General features: G+C 45.7%; 1 long non-coding RNA gene across 1 annotated transcript; it reads right to left on the reverse strand.

Moving 5' to 3' along the window:
• Positions 1–10158: 10158 nt before the first annotated feature.
• Positions 10159–19665, reverse strand: LOC132813472 (uncharacterized). Its single transcript, XR_009644076.1, has 3 exons — positions 19541–19665; positions 15183–15287; positions 10159–10260 (listed from the first exon to the last, which is right to left on the reverse strand). It is a non-coding gene; the product is annotated as an uncharacterized LOC132813472 (long non-coding RNA).
• Positions 19666–20383: the final 718 nt, after the last annotated feature.

The raw sequence follows: 20383 nt of genomic DNA on the forward strand, positions 1-20383 counted from the left end.
TTCTCCAAACTCTCGAGCTTCCATATACTTCTCCAGTAAAAATGACGTGAAATATTTGCATATCTTTCACACCCTCTGTGATTCCATAGACAGCCTTGTTGACCTTTAAGGGGTCCTATTCTCTGGTCCAGTTAATCTTTTGTCTGTGATATATTTGTTTAATCTCTTTGGATTCTATTCCAGGACATCCCAGAAAGGCCTACTTCAAGGACCGTAACTTTCCTCCGACTTGATCAACAATGCCCTCCAACACATACCCTCCACTTCCCGCACCTCCACCTTTACCCCACCCCTCCAGCCACAATAAAGAATACAGCCCTGCGGTCTTCATCTTCCACCCCACTAATCTCCAGATACAGCGCATTAACCTCTTATTTCTGCTACCTAAAGTCAGACCCCACCATAGACATATTTCCCTCCCCACCGCTATCTGCGTTCCACAGAGACCATTCCCTCTGCACCTCCCTTGTTAGGTCCACACCCTCCCACCAACACATGCTCCACACCTTTGACCTTCCCTTACCGCCACGGGAAATGTAAAACGTTCAGCCACACCTCACTGAGCTCTGTCCAGGACCTCAAAACGATCTTTTCACATCAGGCAGAGATTTGCCTGCACATCCCAAAACCTCATATACTGCATCTGGACACTATGGGAAATTTAACATGGTTCATCCAACTAACCTACACATCTTTGGACTGTAGGAGTAAATTTGAATATCCGAAGGAAACCCTCACAAACACTGGGGAGAATGTGCCAACTCCAACACAGACAGTTGCCTGAGGCTGGTATCAAACCCAGGTCTCTGTTGCTGAGGAAGCAGCGCTAACCACTGAGCCACAATACTGTGGGATCTTTGGTGCTGATGTGCTGCCCCACTGATACCTCAGTCACTCACCCTGCCTCATTTCCTAAGAGGCAGTGATGATGGAGTGAAATTATCACTAGACAGTTAATCCAGAGACCCAGATAACGTTCTGGGGACCTGGGTTTGAATCCCATCACGGCAGATTTTGGAAAGTGAATTCAATAAATATCTGGAAAAAATAATCTAGTGACGACAAGGAATCCATTGTCAATTGTTGAAAAAACCCATGTGGTTCACTCATGACCTTTAGGGAAGGAAAATGCCATCCTTACCTGGTCTGGTCTGCATGGGACTCCAGACCTATAGCAACGTGGTTGATTCTTAACTGCCCTCTGGGTAAACGCAGCAATAAATGCTGGCCGAGCCAGTGACAGCCTCATCCTGTGAATGAATAAAGGAAACAGGTCAGGTTTTGTTCCTTCTCTAGTAGGTACATCCTACAAACTCAATCAGAAATGTTCTCGTACACACTGAACAAATACATTTCCATCCAAGCCCTTAACACTACAGCACTCCGAGGCCATGTTGGTAAAGTTAAAACCCCTTATCATTGCAACTATATTTTTTACAGATAACTGAGGTCTGCCGGTAAAATTGTGTCTCAATTCCCCGCTGACTATTGGGAGAGAGTCTATAATACAATCCCAGTAAGATGGTCATCCCTTTCTTATTTCTCAGTACCACCCAAATAACTTGCCTGGATGTACTCCCAGGAATATCCTCCCGAAGCCCAGCCATAATGTTATCCTCTAATCAAAAACACCTCTCCCCCTGCTCTGTTGTCCCCTTGCTATAGCATCTATACCCTGGAACATTAAGCTGCTAGTCCTATCCATCCCTGAGTGCTGCCTCTGTAATTGCTGTAATATCCCAGTCACATGTTCAAAACCATACCCTGAGCCCACCTGCCTGACCTGTCAGGTCTCTTGCACTGAAATAAATGCAGTGTAACTGGTCCGTCGCACCTCATTCTGTGACTTGCTCTTGCCTGCCTTGACAGTCTGATCTGGTGAACAGTACCAGCCTCAGACTCACCTCTTTTCTCACTATCTCTTTAGGATTACCCCGACTCCCTCACTGGTTTAATGCCTCCCGAGTGGCACTAGCAAATCTCCCTGCTCCTCAGGACCCCATGCTTTCCCCTTCCTATGTCATTGGTACCAATGTACAATGTCCTCCCACTGGTTATTTTCCCCTTTGAGAATGTTCTGCTCCCTCTGAGAGACATCCTTGACACTGGCACCAGGGCAGCACCACCCCATTCTGATCTCTCACTGTCAGCTGCAGAAACGGCAGACTGTGCCCCTGACGAGAGAGTCCCCTATCACCATCGATCGTGTGGAACTGGATACACCTCACATTATGTTAGAAGCCAGTCTCAGTACCAGTAACTTGGCTGTCAGTGCTACTTTCCCCTGAAAGTCTATTACCACCTACATTTTCCAAAACAGTACACTTGTCTGAGATGGGGATAGCCACAGGAGACTCCTGCAGTACCTACCTACCCCTCCTAGCTTTTCTGGAGGTAACCCACCTACCTGACTGTATCTGCAGTATCCTGAGACTGCCGCCTATCACACTCCCCGGCTCCTGTCAATTCCTCACTGCCTTTAATCACTCCTCCACCAATCCATGTGATCCAATAGGATTTGCAATCACACTTCTTGCAGACAAATCATCAGGTTCATTGAAACTCTCCCTAATCTCCCACATCCGACAGGAACAGTAGGCCACTCTACAACAGGCCATCTCTCCGCCTTAACAACCTACAGACCAAGACAAAGGCACAGTCTTACTGCTCGAAAAATACTGCCTGAGAATAACTTATTGCTTACGTTTTATATCTTAAACATTTAATCAAGAGACCGTAAGACATTAAAAAGAAATCCTCACCTGACTCATGATTGTAGATTTAATAAAATAAAACTGACTAAGATTGATGTTTGAAGAGACTGAAACTCACTGAGCTGATCCCTGGCTCTGAGTACTTCCAAGGGTGAGGTCTCTCTGAGGGCAGCTGTGAAATGTCACTGTTTCTCTTCTCTGCCCACTCCATTTCCAGAGAGGTTTTTAACTTCACAGCAAGTCAGCTCAGAGAGGTCACTGCTTGGTTTTATTCACTGGGGGTGCCTTTGCTGCCCAGACCAGTATTTATTGGCCACCTTTACTTGTCTTGGAGAAAGTGGTGGTTAACCGCCTCCCTGAAATGCTGCAGTCCATGTACACCACAGTGATGTTTGGACAACAATCCCCCTCTGGCCCCACCACCCTCCCTGTCTCTGTAATCCCCCTCCGGCTTCACCTCCCTCCCTGTCTCTGTAATCCCCCTCCGGCTTCACCACCCTCCTGTCTCTGTAATCCCCCTCCCTCCCCCCTCCCTGTCTCTCACCACCTCCCTGTCTCTGTATCCCCCTCCGGCCCCACCCCCTCCCTGTCTCTGTAATCCCCCTCCACCCCCCCCCCTCCCTGTCTCTGTAATCCCCCTCCGCTTCCCACCCTCCCTGTCTCTGTAATCCCCTCCGGCTTCACCACCCTCCCTGTCTCTGTAATCCCCTCCGGCTTCAGAAATTACATGTCCGTGGCATAAGATTTTTATTTGGATTCGTTTTTGTTTAATAAACCACCTCCCCCCTCCACAAAAAAGTGACATATTTCACCCCCAAACAAATTTCTGTTGATTGACCTTTTGGAGAGGCCGACACATGGACACCGCAGTATTTTATCTCACATTGTACACGTAGAATGATGGAACTTGCTTTTAAATATTGCTAAAAAAGGAAGGCAATGGCTTAATGGTATTCCTGCCAGATGATTGAAATGTACAGTGTTCCGAGGATTAGGGATAGAATCCCAACATGGCTGATGGCAGCATCGGAATCCAATACAATCTAGAATGAAAAGGCGAATGATGACCATGAAACTATTGTCAATTGTTAGAAAACCCAACTGGTTCACTCATGTCCTGTCGGGAAGGAAACTGTCATCCTCACCTGGTCTGGCCTACATGTGACTCCAGACCCACAGCAATGTGGTTAACTCTCAACTGCCCTCAGGAAAAATACATTAAAAACTGTTAACAAATACCCCGCAGGTATCACTTAAAAACTGGCTGTTCCCAATGGGACCATGTGAATTTCTGAACGGCCTGAACTAAAACGGAGTTTCAGCTTCACCTTCTCCCCGTCTCCCCTCACTCTGTTTACACCCAACTCCAGAACACTCTCATTGAGCCAAGCAGCCCTCACAGTGCAGCCCTGTCATTTTCATTGTCTGCTCACACCTACACTGCCCTCAGCCTCCTGTACTGTTCCAGTGTATCTCAATGGGAGCTCAGGGACAGCATCTCATCTTTCAGTTCAGCCCTTTGTAACCCCAGAGTCAACATGGACCTCAGCAGTTTCTGAATGAACAGACAGTTGTCAGAAGCTGGAACATCCCACCTGAAAAGGTACTGGAATTTGAGTCTAAAAGGAGTTTTAATGGGAAGTTTGCAGGTAATTGAAAATATCAAGTTTACAGGTTAACATCATGAAGTGGGTGATTGGGTCTAAATCTGAGAGTTCTTACAAAGAGACGAGGTGTAATTTGGATAAATCTGTGCTCCCTCTCAGGCCAATATCTCCTTCCTCAGCTGCAGGGCCCAGAACAGAGCACACACCCAAAGGGTGATCCAACCACGAATTTGTACATCTTTCTGCTTAACAAAAATATTGGAGATATTTTCCCACAAACAGAACTGACAAACCTTTCTCCTTCCACAGTTAAATGCCAATGATATTCAGATCCTGATGACTCCATTGACTGTAAAAACTTACTTTTGAGATCCCAACCTCAATTATTCTGATTTAATATCCTATGAAATAAATTGACAAAACAAAACAGAATATAAAGACATACCTTTCTCTTGGTTTGTGCTTGATGTGTAAATGCCTCTCCTAAAATCACATCCCCCCCCTCCCCCATCCTAGGAAGGGGACATGTCCATGCCCCTCACTGTACCTTGCCCCCAATAAAGATGGCGGCCATATCCCAGGACCTATCACCGCCTGAGGGCCGCAGCCATTTTCCCATCTGCTGCAAACGCGGGATTAAGAGTTTCTAATTCAGACTAACGACCCGTACAGAGTGTAATTAAAACTTCCCAGTCTGAAGTGACTCATTACCTCTGTCTCTGAGGCCACTCTCCCCTTCCCTGTTTGCCTCTCCCACATTCACCAACGGCCGAGTCACGTGACACTGCACAGGCGGAGTTACTGGTGACGTGTCATCCCACTGGCCACGCCCCTCATTCACTCCCATTGTTTGGATGACCAGCTGGTTCCACTTGGTCCACCAGTCCCACCACCTTTTCCTATTGGTGGAAAGCTGCCATCAATCAGCTGGACCCCATTGTGAGGTCAGTGGTGGGATCCTCCCCCTGCCTGAATCAAACCCGGAAGGTGGATGGATGGTGTCAATCAGGAACAACAAGCAGGAGGTGCTGGGAAAGCTCAGCAGGTCTGGCAGCATCTGGGAACAGGAATCTGTCCAGTGGCCCTTCCTCAGAACCGATGGGAGCTGGGAACATTAGAATCCTGACAGTGTGGAAACAGGCCATTCGGCCCAAAAGTCCACAGCGTCCCTCCGAATGGTATCCCACCCAGACCCATTCCCCTACCCTATTACTGTATATTCCTCCTGACTAATGCACCTCACCTACACATCCCTGAGCATTATGGGAAATTTAGCTTGGCCAATTCAACTAACCTGCAGATCTTTGTACTGCAGGAGATAGGGGTTAAAGAGTAAATAATAGGTAGGGACAGGACCCAGAGAGAGACCGGAACATTTGGAAAGACAAAGGAGTGGATTACGATCTGGCTGGGAGGGTGCATAGCTGTTAATGGAGAGGACAGGAACCTGTGTCTGGCAGCATCTCAGTGGAGGTGGCGGAAATGGCGACTGATGATCGACGTTCTGCTGCAAAAACAGACCCCGAGCTTCCAGCTGCCTGTCACTATAACACACCTGGCCAACACCTCTGTCTCATGCTTACTGCAGTGTTCCAGTGAAGCCAGAACATACCAAAATACCAAATATTTCAAGGACTGCAATTTCCCCTCCCATGTGGTCAATACCATCCAATGTATCTCCTCCACTTCCTGCACCTCTGCCTTTGAAACCCACACCTCCAACTGCAACAAGGATAGAACACCCCGCAAGCTCCCCCCACCCACCCCAAGTCCTTACCTTCCACCCAGATACAACACATCAGCTTCTGCCATTCCACCAGCTACAATCAGACCGCACCACCAGATTCTGAAGGGGTTTGACAGAATAAATACTGATGTGTCTGAGGGTAAATACTGAGGGGGAGTCTGAAACCAGATTCTGAGCCAGTCACAGAATCAAGGGTTCTGTTTCGGATTCATCACGTTTAAGGCAACACAGACACGGGTAAGGGGTTTCAGTAGCAATGGAGCTGGAGTGAGGAGGGGACAATCAACGTTTAAGAGATTGGAATTCCTGGTGTTTGGGATTGTGTAAACGTCTAATCAGAAGGTCAGCTTCGCGTCAGAAACAACTGCAATATTGTGAAGAGTGAACTGCAATATTGTGAAGAGTGTAGTTCTGCTGTATAGTTCTCAGTGAGAGGGAGGGGCTCAGCAGTAAGGGAAAGGAATTGGTCAGGCAACGGGTTTAACCATGACAATGTTTCATTGGAGGAAACTGCACCTAATCGAGTAGTGGGAATGTGGTTAGCAGCTTGATAACTGAGTAACAGTGGAGTAATGGAGAGGGATGACGGGGAGGGAGAGCTGGGCATTGTCAGTGTACATGTGAAACCCAACATGGTGCTTTTGCACAATGTCACCTCCTGTCAGTATGTAGAGGAGATACAAGAGGGGCCAAGGATAGATCCATGAGGGACACCAAATGCAAGGAATTCAGAAAGGAAAGGGAGAGTGGAGATGGAGCAGGATTTTTCAACAACCATGAGGTCAAATATTAGTTTTTCACAGAATGGGAGAGAAGGACATAACCAGAAAAGACAGAACAAGGAACAATATCTGTGAATCGGTGACGGAGACTGATGAGGAGGGGGAGAAAAGAGAGTTGGAAACTCTATGGTTTACTGAGATGAGGGTAAAAGGGTCAAGATGAGCTCTGATAAGGCTTGACCGGGATTGGAGAAAGTTTGGACAAAATCCGGGAACACCACGTGAGGCAGTTTGACTCAGTGGGAGGGAGGGAAGCAGCAGATCGGATTGTCTCAGTCTTAGTGACAGAGAAACTCCATGTGCTCCAAACTCTTGTTGTTGGAGAGAAGGATGGAGGAGACAGGATGATGGACAGTGTTTCACAAAGAAACAAAACCTGGGTAAGTGATATTTAAAGTGAGTGAACAAACCTAATGTATTTAACTTTTACCCAAAATATTAAAACCAATGACAGAAATCCTGGTTCGAATCCCAACTTGGCAGATGGTGGAATCTGAATTCAAGAAAAAATAACTGGAATTAGGAATCTCCTAATCTCCATGGAACCATTGTCAATGGTGGAAAAATATCCTGCCAACCCGACAGTGGCCCAGCCAGCTACTCACTGTATTAATCACTGCAAAGTCTCAACAAAGGAATGAAACTGGATGGACCACTCAGCATCTGACAAGGCACCAGAAAATACAACCACAGAATCAGCCCTCTCGATGGTGCAACGTCCTCCAGACTAACATCTGGAGTTTGGTGTCAAAATGTGCAGAGCTGTCTCACAGACCAATCAAGGAACAGCCTGACATACTCATACTCATGGAATCAACTCTTACAGACAATGTTGAAAATGTGTTGCTGGAAAAGCGCAGCAGGTCAGACAGCATCAAAGGAGCAGGAGAATCGACGTTTCGGGCATGAGCCCTTCTTCAGGAGCCCTTTTACAGACAATGACCAGATACCACCATCACCATCCCTAGATATCGAGAGTGTGGTGATGGAAAAGCACAACAGGTCAGGCAGCATCCGAGGAGCAGGAGAATCGACGTTTCGAGCCTAAGCCCTTCATCAGCCTGACCTGCTGTGCTTTTCCAGCACCACACTCTCGACTCTGATCTCCAGCATCTGCAGTCTTCACTTTCTCCTGAAATCTCTGGATATGTCCTGTCCCACCAGCAGGACAGACCAGGCAGAGGTGGTGGCACAGACAGGGAGGATTTGCCCTCTGAGTACTCAGCATTGACTCCGGACACCAGGAAGTCTCATGGCTCCTGCTGATTACCACGCTCCGTCCTCCCTTGGCTGATGAATCACTTCTCCTTCATGTTGAACAACATTTGGAGGAAGCACTGAGGAAGTAAAATGGTGTCAAACGTACTCTGGGTACAGGATTTCAATGTCCACAATCGAGACTAGCTCTGCAACAGAATTACTGACTGAGCTGGTCAGGTCCTAAAGGATATAGCTGCTCAACTGAGTCTGCAGCAGGTGGTGAGGGAACCAACAACAGGGAAAAACATACTTGATCTCATTGTTATGAACTGACCAGCTACAGATACATCTGTCCATGACAGTATCGGTACGAGCGACCATTGCACATTCTTTTTGGAGACACAAGTCTTGGCTTAAAGTTGAGAAAAACTTCCATTGTGTTGAGTGACACTATCACCGTTCTAAATGGGACAGACTTTGATGAGATGTAGGAACGTAAATTGGATCTCTCTGAGGCACTGTGGGACATCAACAACAGCAGAACTGTACTCCAGCACAATCTGTAATCTCATGGGTTTGTAAATCCTGCTCTCACCCATCACAAAGGACAGGAAAGGAGGGCATGCCCAGAGCAGCACCAGGCATAACTAAAAATGAAGTGCCAACCTGGTGAAGCTACCAAACAGAACCATCTGCATATCAAACAGCATCAGCACCAAGCAACAGAGCTAAGTGATCCCACAACCAATGGATCAGATCAGAGCTCTGCAGTACTGCCACACCCAGTTGTAAACGGTGATGGACAATAAAACAACTCACTGCAGGAAGCATCACAGATATCCCCACCCTTACTGATGGAGGGGCCTCACACATCCATGCACCAGATAAGTCAACAGCATTTGCAGCCAGAAGTGGGATGCTCCATCTCAGCCTTCTCCAGTGGTTTCCAACATCACAGATGTGAGTTTTAAGCCAGTTTCATTCAGTTTGAATAACATCAAGAAGTGGTTAAGTAGTGCAAAGGCTACGGGCCCTGCCAATATCCTGGCAATAATACTAATGGCTTGTGCTCCAGAACTTGCCACCCGCCAAGCCAAGTACCGCTCCAGCACTGGCATCTACTGACATTGTGGAACATTGCCCAGGCATGTTCAACAGAAAACACAGGGCAATCCAACCAAGCCAATTTCCCTCCGTCAGTCCACACTCGATCAGCAGTAAAGTGATGGAAGATGTCACCAACAGGGCTACCAAGCAGCAGCTGCTCAGCAACAGCCAGCTGAGTGACACTCATTTCAGGCTCCACCATGGCCACTCAGCTCCCGATTGTGTTACCGCCTGATTCACAACCTGACAACCAGCTGAATCCCAGAGGTGTGGTGAGGTGAGGGGGACAAGACCACTATTTCGAGCTGATTCTAACATTGTATTAGCTCATATACTCTCATCCACCTTGTGTTATCTCCAGACTTCCTTATACAAACACACTCCTGGCCAACTTCCCACATTCAACCTCCCTGTTATCTCAAGAAAAACTAAATCTCTGCCCAAGTACTTCCTCGTACCAAAACTTGTTGATCCATCAAAAGGCTGCTATTCATAATCAACAACATAGAGCCACAGAGATGTACAGCATGGAAACAGACCTTTCGACCCAACCTGTCCATGCCGAACAGATATCCCAACCCAATCTAGTCTCACCTGCCAGCATCCGGCCCACATCCCTCAATTTAAAATTCTCACCCTTGATATAATTCCTGGTTGTGACCATCCCTAGCTCGCTGCATCACACACCCTTTGAGACCTCGACAACCCATTCTGTTCGAGACTCCCAATGATCTGTTAATTCATTACCTCACCTGTGTGGCTGCTTTTACAGTTGCCAAAGCAACAAGGTCTGAAATTCACAGCCAAAACCTCACAGGTCTGCTTTCCTCCTTTAAGACATTCCTCAAAACCTACTTCTCTGGCCTTGTCTAAAGTTTCCAATAATATTTTTGTGAAATTATAAGCATGATAATAAAACTACAAACTGTTCCTGATTTGGACATTATCTTCAAATCATCACTGTTGCTGTAATGAATAATCTGTAATGTCTCTTACCCAACCACATTGTGGGAGCACCTTCACCACACAAACTGCAGCTGTACAAGAAAGTCAAACATCACCCTCTCCCCAGGCAACAGGGCTTTGGCATTAATCACTGGGATCTGTGGAAGGAGAAACACAGTTGATGTTTCAGGGAGTGCAAAACGGATTACAGGGAACGAAAATGATGCAGAATTTATAGTCAGAAACGGAAGGAAAATACACTTGCTCATCGGAAAAAAAGAATTCTTGACTGTCAAAAATTTTCCAGAAAAAAAATTAATAAGCAGCACACGGTCAGGGGCTGGGCGGCAGTGAAAAATTAACGTATAAAAATGTCTGTAAAAGTAATAGTAAAATACACCCATTGTTCGAGACTGAGGAAGCTAGACATTAACAAAGTGGTCATGAGGGAGCCCAGAGATGAAGCAGAACAGTATAAGCTGTTATGATCCCACAGTCATAGAGATGTATAGCGCCGACACAGACTCTTCGGTCTAACTCATCCATGACAACCAGGTATCCGAACCTAATCTATTCCCATTTGCCAGCACTTGGCCCATATCCCTGTAAACGCTTACTCATCATATCATGTGTCTATTTAGACGCCTTTAACAAGTTTTATCTGTACTAGCCTCCACCACTTCCTCTGGCAGCTCATTCCACCCACTGCATGAGAGTTGTCCTTTAGGCCCCTTTGAAATTTTATCCGTTCATCCTAAAGCAATGCCTCTACTTCTGGACACCATCACTCCAAGGAAAACACCTTGTTCATTTACTCCATTCATGCCCCTCTTGATAGTATAAACCTCCATAACATCACAGCTCAGCCTATTGCACTCCAGGGAAAACAGCCCAGCCTCCAACCTCAAATCCTCCAACACTAACAACATTCTTGGAAGTCTTTTTTGAAACCTTTCAAGTTTCACAGCACCCTTCTGATAGGAGGCAGGCCAGAACTGCACACAATATTCCAAACGTGGCCTAACGAATGCCCTGTACAGCAACATGACCTCCCACATCCTGTACTCAATGCTCGAACCAATAAAGGAATATAAACTGAACACCTTCTTCACCATCCTATCTGCCTGCAACTTGACTTGCAAGAAACTATGAACCTGCAGTCCAAGGTCTCTTTGTTCCGCAAACGTCTCCAGGGCCTGGCCATTCAGTGTATAAGTCCTGCACTGATTTGCTTTTCCAAAATGCAGCACCTCACATTTATCTAAATTAAACCCCATCTGATCAATATCTCATTGTAATCTGAGGTAACCTTCTTCATTATCCACAATACCTCCAATTTTGTATGACCTGCAAACTCATTTCCGATACCAAATCATTTAAATGAATGACAAAACAAATCCAGAAATAAACATCCATTTCTCTGAGTTTGAATGTGCTCTGTAAATCCTGCCCAATGACTCTGTACCACAGAAAGGCTGCACATGCGCCTGGCAGCGCCTTGCCCCCTACAAAGCTGGCAGTTCCGCATGTATCCAGTGAATTCTTGCCCCGAATAAAGATGGTGACGCGTACACATACCTGCAGCCACACTGAGGCAATTCCCCATTTACTGAAAACACGAGACTGGGACGTTACAAAATATGTGTTTTCCGATGCGCACATTGTGTTTGTAAAACCTCTCCACTCACACAGAACCTCTCTCACCTCCTGCGGTTCCACAGACAGCCTTGATTTTTGCAGGTACCTATTCTCTGCCTGGTTACTCGTTTGTCCTTAGTGTGTTTGTACAATCACTTTGGATTCTCCTTAAACCTATTTCCGAAAGCTATCTCATATCCCCTTTTTGCCCTCCTGGTTTACCTCGAGTATACTCCTACTGCCCCTATACTCCTCTAGGGATTCTCACAAACACAGCTCTCTGTCCCTGCCAAATGCCTCCTTCATTTTCCTGACCAGGCCCTCAATTTCTTTCGACAGGCAGCATTCCCTACACCTACCAGCCTTGGCCTTAACAGGAACATACTGTCTATATACTCTCATTCTGGCAGGCCTGTGGAGGCAATAGCAGATGAGGACAGAGAAACAATCATTCCCAGTAAAGAGGCAATGTTGGGAAAGATAACAGCCTCAAGGTAGCTGGGTCTCCTGGCCCTGATGGAATGCATTCGAGGGACTAAAGGAGATGGGGGTGGGGGGGGGGGAGAATAACAAACTCGTGATAATTCACTAAAATTTGTTGGATTCTGGGATGGTTTTGACAGACTGGAAGCTGCAAATTGGTGCCACTATTTTTCAAAAAGGACCTGTTAGCTTAACTTCTGCAGTGGAGAAAATGCTTGAATCTCTCAAGGAAGTAGTGGTGAGATATCTGGGTAGAAATTGTCTCATTTCGCAGACACAGCATGGATTCATGAAAGGCAGGTCACGTTTAATGGATTTACTGGAATTATTTGAGGATACAATGAGCGCGTTGGACAAGGGGGAACCGGTGGATGTGGTGTACCTGGATTTCCAGAAGGTATTCGATACGTTGCCACACAAAAGGCTGCTGTATAAGGTAAAGATGCACAGCATTATGGGTAATTATCATTGATACAGGATCGGTTCACCAACATAATAAATAATGGGGATAAACGGGTGTTTGGATTAGTGTTGACACTACAACTGTTTGCAATTTACACAAATGTTTTGGAATTGAGGACCAAGTGTACGGTGTCAGAGTTCACATTTGATACAAAGATGAGTAAAGCAATGTCTGCAGAGTCCATTGCAAGTCTGCACAGGGATACAGATCAATTAAGTGAGTGGGTAAGGATCTGGCAAATGGAGTTCAATGTTGGGAAATGTGAGGTCATCCATTTGGGTCGGACTAACAGCAAACTGGATGATGAAATGGTGAAAACATGCAGCAGGCTGCTGTGCAGAGGGAGCTGGGTGTCCTTGTGTATGAATCACAGGAAGCTGGTTTGCAGGTACAGCAGGTAATTAAGGCAGTGAAGGGAATATTGTCCTTCATTGCCAGAGGGATGGTTATGCTGCAGCTGTACAGGGGGCTGGGGAGGCCACACCTGGAGTACTGTGTACAGGTTTGATCCCCTTACATTAGCAAGGATGTACTGGCACTAGAGGGAGTGCAGAGGAGGGTCACTAGTTTGAGTTGGGAGTTGAGAGGGTTGGTGTATGTGGAGAGATTGAGAAAACATGTTCTATACTCATTGTAATTTAGAAGAATGGGACGTTGGATAGGAAACAAATAAAATTATGAGGGGAGGAGATAAGACAGAAGCAGGGAGGCTATTTCCACTGGGGACGGGTCCAACTCCAGAGCCTCAAAATAAGGGGGAGCAGATTTAGGACTGAGATCAGGAGGAGCTTCTTCAGCTAAAGGGTTGTGAATCTGTGGCGTTCCCTGCTGACTGCAGCATTTGAATGCCTTTCAGGCAAAATGTAGATTTGTGAACAGGAAAGGAATTAAGGGTTATGGTGGGAGATCGGGAACGTGGAGCTGAGGCCATGAAAAGATCAGCCCTGATCTTATTGAATGGTAGAGCAGGCTGGAGGGGCCAGGTGAAAGTTCTTGCCTCGTGCCATCAAAATCAGCCTTTGTCCAATTCAGAACCTTAACATGTAGATCTGGTCTATTATTTTCTGTAACTATTTTAAAACTAGTAGAATTATCAGAGAATCCCAACAGTGTGGAAGCAGGTCATTCAGCCCATCACACTGATACTGACCCTGAGAGCCTCCTCACCTCCCCCAGTAACATTGCATTTCCCAGGGCCACCCAACCTACACATGCCTGAACATTACGGACAATTCAGCCTGGACAATCCACCCAACCTGCACATCCCTGAACACTGTGGACAATTCAGCCTGGATAATCCAACCTATCCTGCACATCTTTGGACTGTGGGAGGAAACCAGAGAACCCAGACAAAATCCATGCAGAATACCCCAATAAGGTGGTCATCCCTTTCTTATTTCCCAGTTCCAACGAAATAACTTCAATGGGCGTACTCCCAGCAATATCTTCCCTAAGCAAAAACATAATGCTATCCTGAATCAAAAATGCTACTCCCCCTCCTCTCTTGTCCCCCTTTCTATTCTTCCTATAGCATCTATACCCTGGAACATTAAGCTGCCAGTCCTATCCATCCCTGAGTGATACCTCTGTAGTTGCTATAATATCCCAGTGCCATGTTCAAAACCATACCCTGAGCTCATCTGCCTTCCCTGTCAGGCCTCTTCTATTGAAGTAAATGCAGTGCAACTGCTCAGTCCGACTTCATTCTGTGCCTTGCCCTTGCCTGCCTTGACTATTTGACTTCTGAACTGTACCAGTCTCAGACATACTCTTTCCTCACTATCTTATTGGGTTTACACCCACTCCCTCACTGGTTTAATGCCTCCCGAGTATCACTAATATCTCCCTGTCTGGATGTTAACACCTTCCAATTCAGGTACAATCCATCCTTCTTATGCAGGTCAACTCTACTCCAGAGGAGATCACAATGATCCAAAAAAAATGTGAATCCTTTTCCCCTGCACCAGCTCCTTAGCCACTCATCCAGCATCTCCTCCTCCTCTGTAATATGGACATTTTTCAAGATGTCACCATTTATTTCCCCACATTCTATATCTCCCATGTACTTCTTCACAGTAAACACTGATGCAAAACACTGGTTTCCTATCTCGCCCATCGCCTGCAGCTCCACACAATGGCTGTCTTGCTGATCTTGGAGGGTCTCTATTTTCTCCCTAGTTAGCCTTTTTTTCTTCATGTATTTATAGAAGCCCTTCGGATTATTCTTAAACCTATTCGCCAAAGCTATCTCACGTCCCTTTTTTGCCTCCTGATTTCCCTCTTAATTATACCCCTACTGCCTTTATACTCAATTTTTTTGGATTGGAATAAATGCAAAATATAACAACCTGACAAAACAGACGAGGGCAGGACTTACTCTCAATAAAAGTAGGGCCTTGAGTAGTGATATGGGAACAAAGAGACCGAGGGCTTCACGTCTTTGAAGTTTGTGTTACATGTAGACAGGGTGGTTAATAAGGTGCTAAGCACACTTACCTTGATTGTTCAGACCTTGGAGTACAGGAGTTGGGACGTTATGTTGAGGATGTACAAGATGTTGGGGAGGCCTCTTCTGGAATACTCTGTCCAGTTCTGGTTGTGCTGTTATAGGAAGGAGATTATTAAATTGGAGCAGGTTCAGAAGAGATTTACCAGCATGTTGCCATGAATGGAGGGATTGTGTTCTAAGGAGAGGCTGGATAGGCTGGGAATTTTTTCACTGGCGTGCACGAGGTTGAGGCGTGAGCTTATTAGAGGTTTATAAAATTAGAAAGAGTGTAGACAGGGTGAATAGCCGGGGAGAGGGGATTCAAAACTCGGGTGCATTCATTTTGAGAAGAAATGAGAAAGATTTGAGAAAATACATGAAGGTTTTAATAAAAAAGATACACGTGTGGAATGAACTTCCAGAGGAAGTGGTAGCTGTGAATACAATTACAATATTGAAAAGACATTCAGATAAGTACATAAATAGGAAATATTTGGATGGATGTGGACCAAGCGGAGGCAGGTACAATTAGTTCAGTTTGGAATTATGGTCGGCATGGACTGGTTGGACCACAGGGCCTGTTTCCTTGCTGTATAACATTATGACTCTAATCCTCACGATCCCTAAATTCCTCCATCCTCAACTCGCCTGATCAATGTCACCTAAACCATCCTCACAACTCTTCCTTATTTATATAATTCCTCACTAGCCACAGAACGCTCCCTATCTCACGTCCTCCAGTTTCTCAAATCTCTGCGATATGTGCCTTTCTTTAGTTCCAACCTTGAGGATGCCCTCATTCACTCCGATTGGTTGGAGGACAAACTCGTACGACCTGGTCCTCCAGTACTGCCCTCTGGCCCTATTGGCCTGCGCTGACATCACTCACCTCACAATGGGCCCCGGATGATTGGTGGGATCCTCCCTCTCTCTGCTCTGGGATGAGCTTCATCATTCACAGTGAATGGGACAGTATCACAGAGCACAGGGGCTGGGGGCTATTCAGCCCATTGGGCTGTACTCTCTCCCTCTAGAAATGCTGCAAATCTGTCCCAATTCCCTTCCCATTTGCCCATAGCACCCCAAATCTTCCCTTAAAAGGTAAAATTCCAAATCTGTTTATGAATAATTGCTGAGTCTGTCCAGCTGCCGTTCAGACTATTCCAGATGCTCAGAACTTACTGAAGAACATAATGTTCACATATTCACTTATTATTTGCCAATTACCTGAAAATAGTTACTAAAATTGTGACATTGTTAACAATTCCCCTCTCTCTGCAAATTAAATATCTTAGAAACAAATTTGCAGCTGATCAAAATCACTGCTTAACCTTCTCAGCTCCAAGAACAATTATCTGTGCTTCTGCTAGCTCTCCACAAAAGAGGAACACATCTTATTTTCATTTATTAGTGTCATAGAGATGTACAGCACAGAAACAGACCTTTGGTCCAATTTGTCCATGCCAACTAGGAATCCTCAACAACTGGAGCCCCATTTGCCAGCGATTGGTCCGTATCACTTGAAACCCTTCCTATCCATGTACCCAATCAGATGCCTTTCAAATGTTGTAATTGTATCAGCCTCCACTACTTCATCTGGCAGCTCATTCCACACACACACCACACACAGCTTGAAAACTTTGCCCCTTAGATCCGTTTTAAATCTTTGCCCTCTCAACTTAAGCCCATGCGATTGTTTTGAACCCACCTAACTGGGGGGAAAAGACCCTGGCTGTTCACCGTATCCATGCCCCTCATGATTTTATAAATCCCCATGAAGTCACCTCTCAGTCTTTGACTCTCCAGGGAAATTAACCCTGGCCTATTCAGCCTCTCCCTGTAGCCCAAATCCTCCAATCCTAGCAAAGTCTTTGTAAATCTTGTCTGAACTCTTTCAAGATTCACAACATCCTTCCCAGAACAGGGGATTTCGAACTTAAAACATAATTCCTGAAATGGCTTAATCAATGTCCTGTCCAGCCACAATTTGACATCCCAGCTTCTGTACTCAATGCATTGACCAATAAATATAAGCATACCAAACCCCACCTTCACTAGCCTGCCTATCTATGACTGTACTTTCAAGAAACAATGAACCTGCACTCCATGGTCTCTATGTTCAGCAACATTCCCAAGGACTTTACCATTAAGTGTATAAGTCCTGCCCTGATTTGCCTTTCCAAAATCCAACAGCTTACATTTGTCTAAATTGAACCCAGTCTGCCATTCCTCGCCCCAATGGCCCATCTGGTCAAGATCCTGTTGTATTCTGAACTAACCTTCTTCATTGTCCACTACACCTCCAATTTTGGTGTCTTCTGTAAACCTACTGACCATATCTCATATTCACATCCAAGTCAATTATTTAAGGACCCAATATCCATTCCTGCAACACGCTGCTGCTCACAGGCCTCCAGTCCACAAATCAACCCTCTGCACCACCCTCTGCCTCCTACCTTCAAGCCAGTTTTGTATCCAAATGGCTAGTTCTCTCAACATTTCATGTTATCTAACCTTGCTAACCAGTCTGCTTTGTGGAACATCGTTCAGTGTCCATATAGACAACATTCACAATCTGCCTTCATCAATCATCTTTGTCACATCTTCAAAAAAAAACTCAATCAAGTTAGAGAGAGAATTTCCCACACACAAAGCCATGCTATCTATCCCTAACCATTCCTCGTCTTTCCAAATACATGTAAATCCTGTCCCTCAGAATCCATTCCAACAACTTGCCTGCCACTGACTTCAGGCTCACTGTTCTCTTGTTCCCTGGCCTTTCCTTACCACCTTTTTAAATAATGGCACATGCCTTCCAGCACCTCACCTGTCACCAATGACAATATAAACATCTCAGGGAGGGGCACTGCTATCACATTCCTAGCTTTCCACAAATGTCTGGGATACACCTTAACAGGTCCCAGGGATTTATCCACCTCGATATGATTCAACACATCCAGTACTACCTCCTCTGTAATATGGTCAGGAGCCGGGCAGCAGTGGACAATTCATTTACTGAAAGGTCTGTGAACATAATAGTAAAATACTAAACAGAGCAAAAATACACTCAGAGACTGAGGAAGCTAGATAGTGAACAAGTGGACATCAAGGTGCTCAGAGGCGAATCGGAGCAGTTTTATGATCCCACAGTCAGAGATGTCTAGCACCGAAACAGACTCTTCAGTACAACCCATCTATGCCAACCAAATATTCGAACCTAATCTATTCCCATTTGCCAGCACTTGGCCGGCATCCCTCTGAACCCTTCCTATTCAACTGCCTTTGAAATGTTACAATTTTTGTTGCCCTTTAGGTCCCTGTTGAATTTTCCCCTCTCACCCTTAACCTATATCCTCTAGTTCTGGGCTCCACCACCCCAGGGTAAACACCTTGTCTATTTACGCTATCCATGCCCCTCACGATTATATAAATCTCTTCAAAATTACACCTCAGCCTATGACACTCCAGGGAAAATGGCCCCAGTCCCTATTATGCCTCTCCCTGCAACTCAAATCCTCCAACCCTGGCAACATCCTTGAAAATCAATTCTCAAACCTTTCAAGTTTCAGTGCCTCCTTCTGATAATAGGGAGACCAGAATTGCACACAATATTCCAAAAGTGGCCTAACCAATGTCCTGTCCAGCTCCTGTACTCAACGCTCTGACCAACAAAGGGAAGCATACCAAATGTCTTCTTCACTGTCTTATCGACCTGTGACTCTACTTTCAAGGAACTGTGAACCTGCATTCCAAGGTCTCTTTGTTCAGCAAGACTCTCCAAGACCTTACAATTCAGTGTGTGAGTCCTGCTCGGATTTGCTTTTCTAAAATGCAGCACCTCACATTTATCTAAATTAAACCCTATCTGCCACTCCCCAGCCCATTGGCCCATCTGATCAATATCCCATTGTATTCTGAGACAACCTTTATCACTGACCACAATACCAACAATTTTGGTGTCACCAGCAATCTTACTAACTGTACCGCCTCTATTCACATCCAAATCATTTAAACGAATGACGAAACAAATCCAGAGAAAAAAAAATCCATTTCCCTGGGTGTGAATGTGCTCTGTGTAAATCCTGCCCCATGACTCTCTATCAGGGAGAGCTGCACATACTCCCCTCTGAACTTTGCCCCCTACAAAGATGGCGGCTGCACGTGTCCAGTGAATCGTTGCCCCGAATAAAGATGGCGGCACTGACTCGAGTCAATCGCGAAATGAGGCATTTTCCGGTTTACTGCAAAAACGAGACTGTAAATTTCAAATTTGTCTTTTCCGATGTGCACCAAATGTTCGCAAAACCTCTCAGCCTAGACCAACACCATTTCCCTCCCGCTTGCTGCTGTTTATTTCTTTCCTTACCGACAGCTCTCCGCCCGCACAGCCGCGCTGTCCGCGAGGATGATCACGTGGTATAATCAAGTCCCGCCTCTCATTCACTCTGATTGGTCGGAGGGCCAACCGCCTCGCCAGGTCCTCCAGCCCCGCCCCTGTACTTCCATTGGTCCACCGCTGACATCAATCATCCTGTGACCATTGTTGGCTGGAGCATGCGCACTGCTTCCTGGCTTTTGTTGCTCTGCATAAGTTACAAGAGTGAGGGACAAAGTTAAAAACACACAACCACCTGATGCAGCAGCAGCAGCGCTAGTGCTTCCAAATAAACCTGTTGGACTATAACCTGGTGTTCTGTGAATTTTAATTTTGTCCATCCTAATCCAACACCAGCACCTCCAAGTCACGAGTGAGGGAGGAATGTATAACATAAGAACTAGGAACAGGAGAAGGCCATCCTGCCCTTTGAGCTTGCTCTGCCATTCAATAAGATCATGGCTGATCACTTCGTGGACACAGAACCATTTACCCATGTTCTCACCGTATTCTTTAATTAATTATTTCTGTTTTGAAAAAAAGCTACCTTAGCTTTAAAAACGTTTACTGAACAAACATCAACTACTTCCCTGGGCAATGAATTCCATTGAGGTTAAGAAGTTCCTTCTCAATTCAGTCCTAAATTTGCTGCCTCTAATCTTGAGGTGATGCCATCTTGTCCTAGATTCACCTGCCAGTGGAAACATCCTCTCTACTTCTATTTTATCCATTTCATTCATTATTTTATATGTTTCCATTCTTCTGAATTCCAATGAATATAATCCCAATCTACTCCGTCTCTGTTAAGCCAACCCCCTCAACTCTGGAATCAAC

Source organism: Hemiscyllium ocellatum, unplaced genomic scaffold, assembly GCF_020745735.1.
Source record: "Hemiscyllium ocellatum isolate sHemOce1 unplaced genomic scaffold, sHemOce1.pat.X.cur. scaffold_3721_pat_ctg1, whole genome shotgun sequence".
Classification (NCBI taxonomy): Eukaryota; Metazoa; Chordata; class Chondrichthyes; order Orectolobiformes; family Hemiscylliidae; genus Hemiscyllium; species Hemiscyllium ocellatum.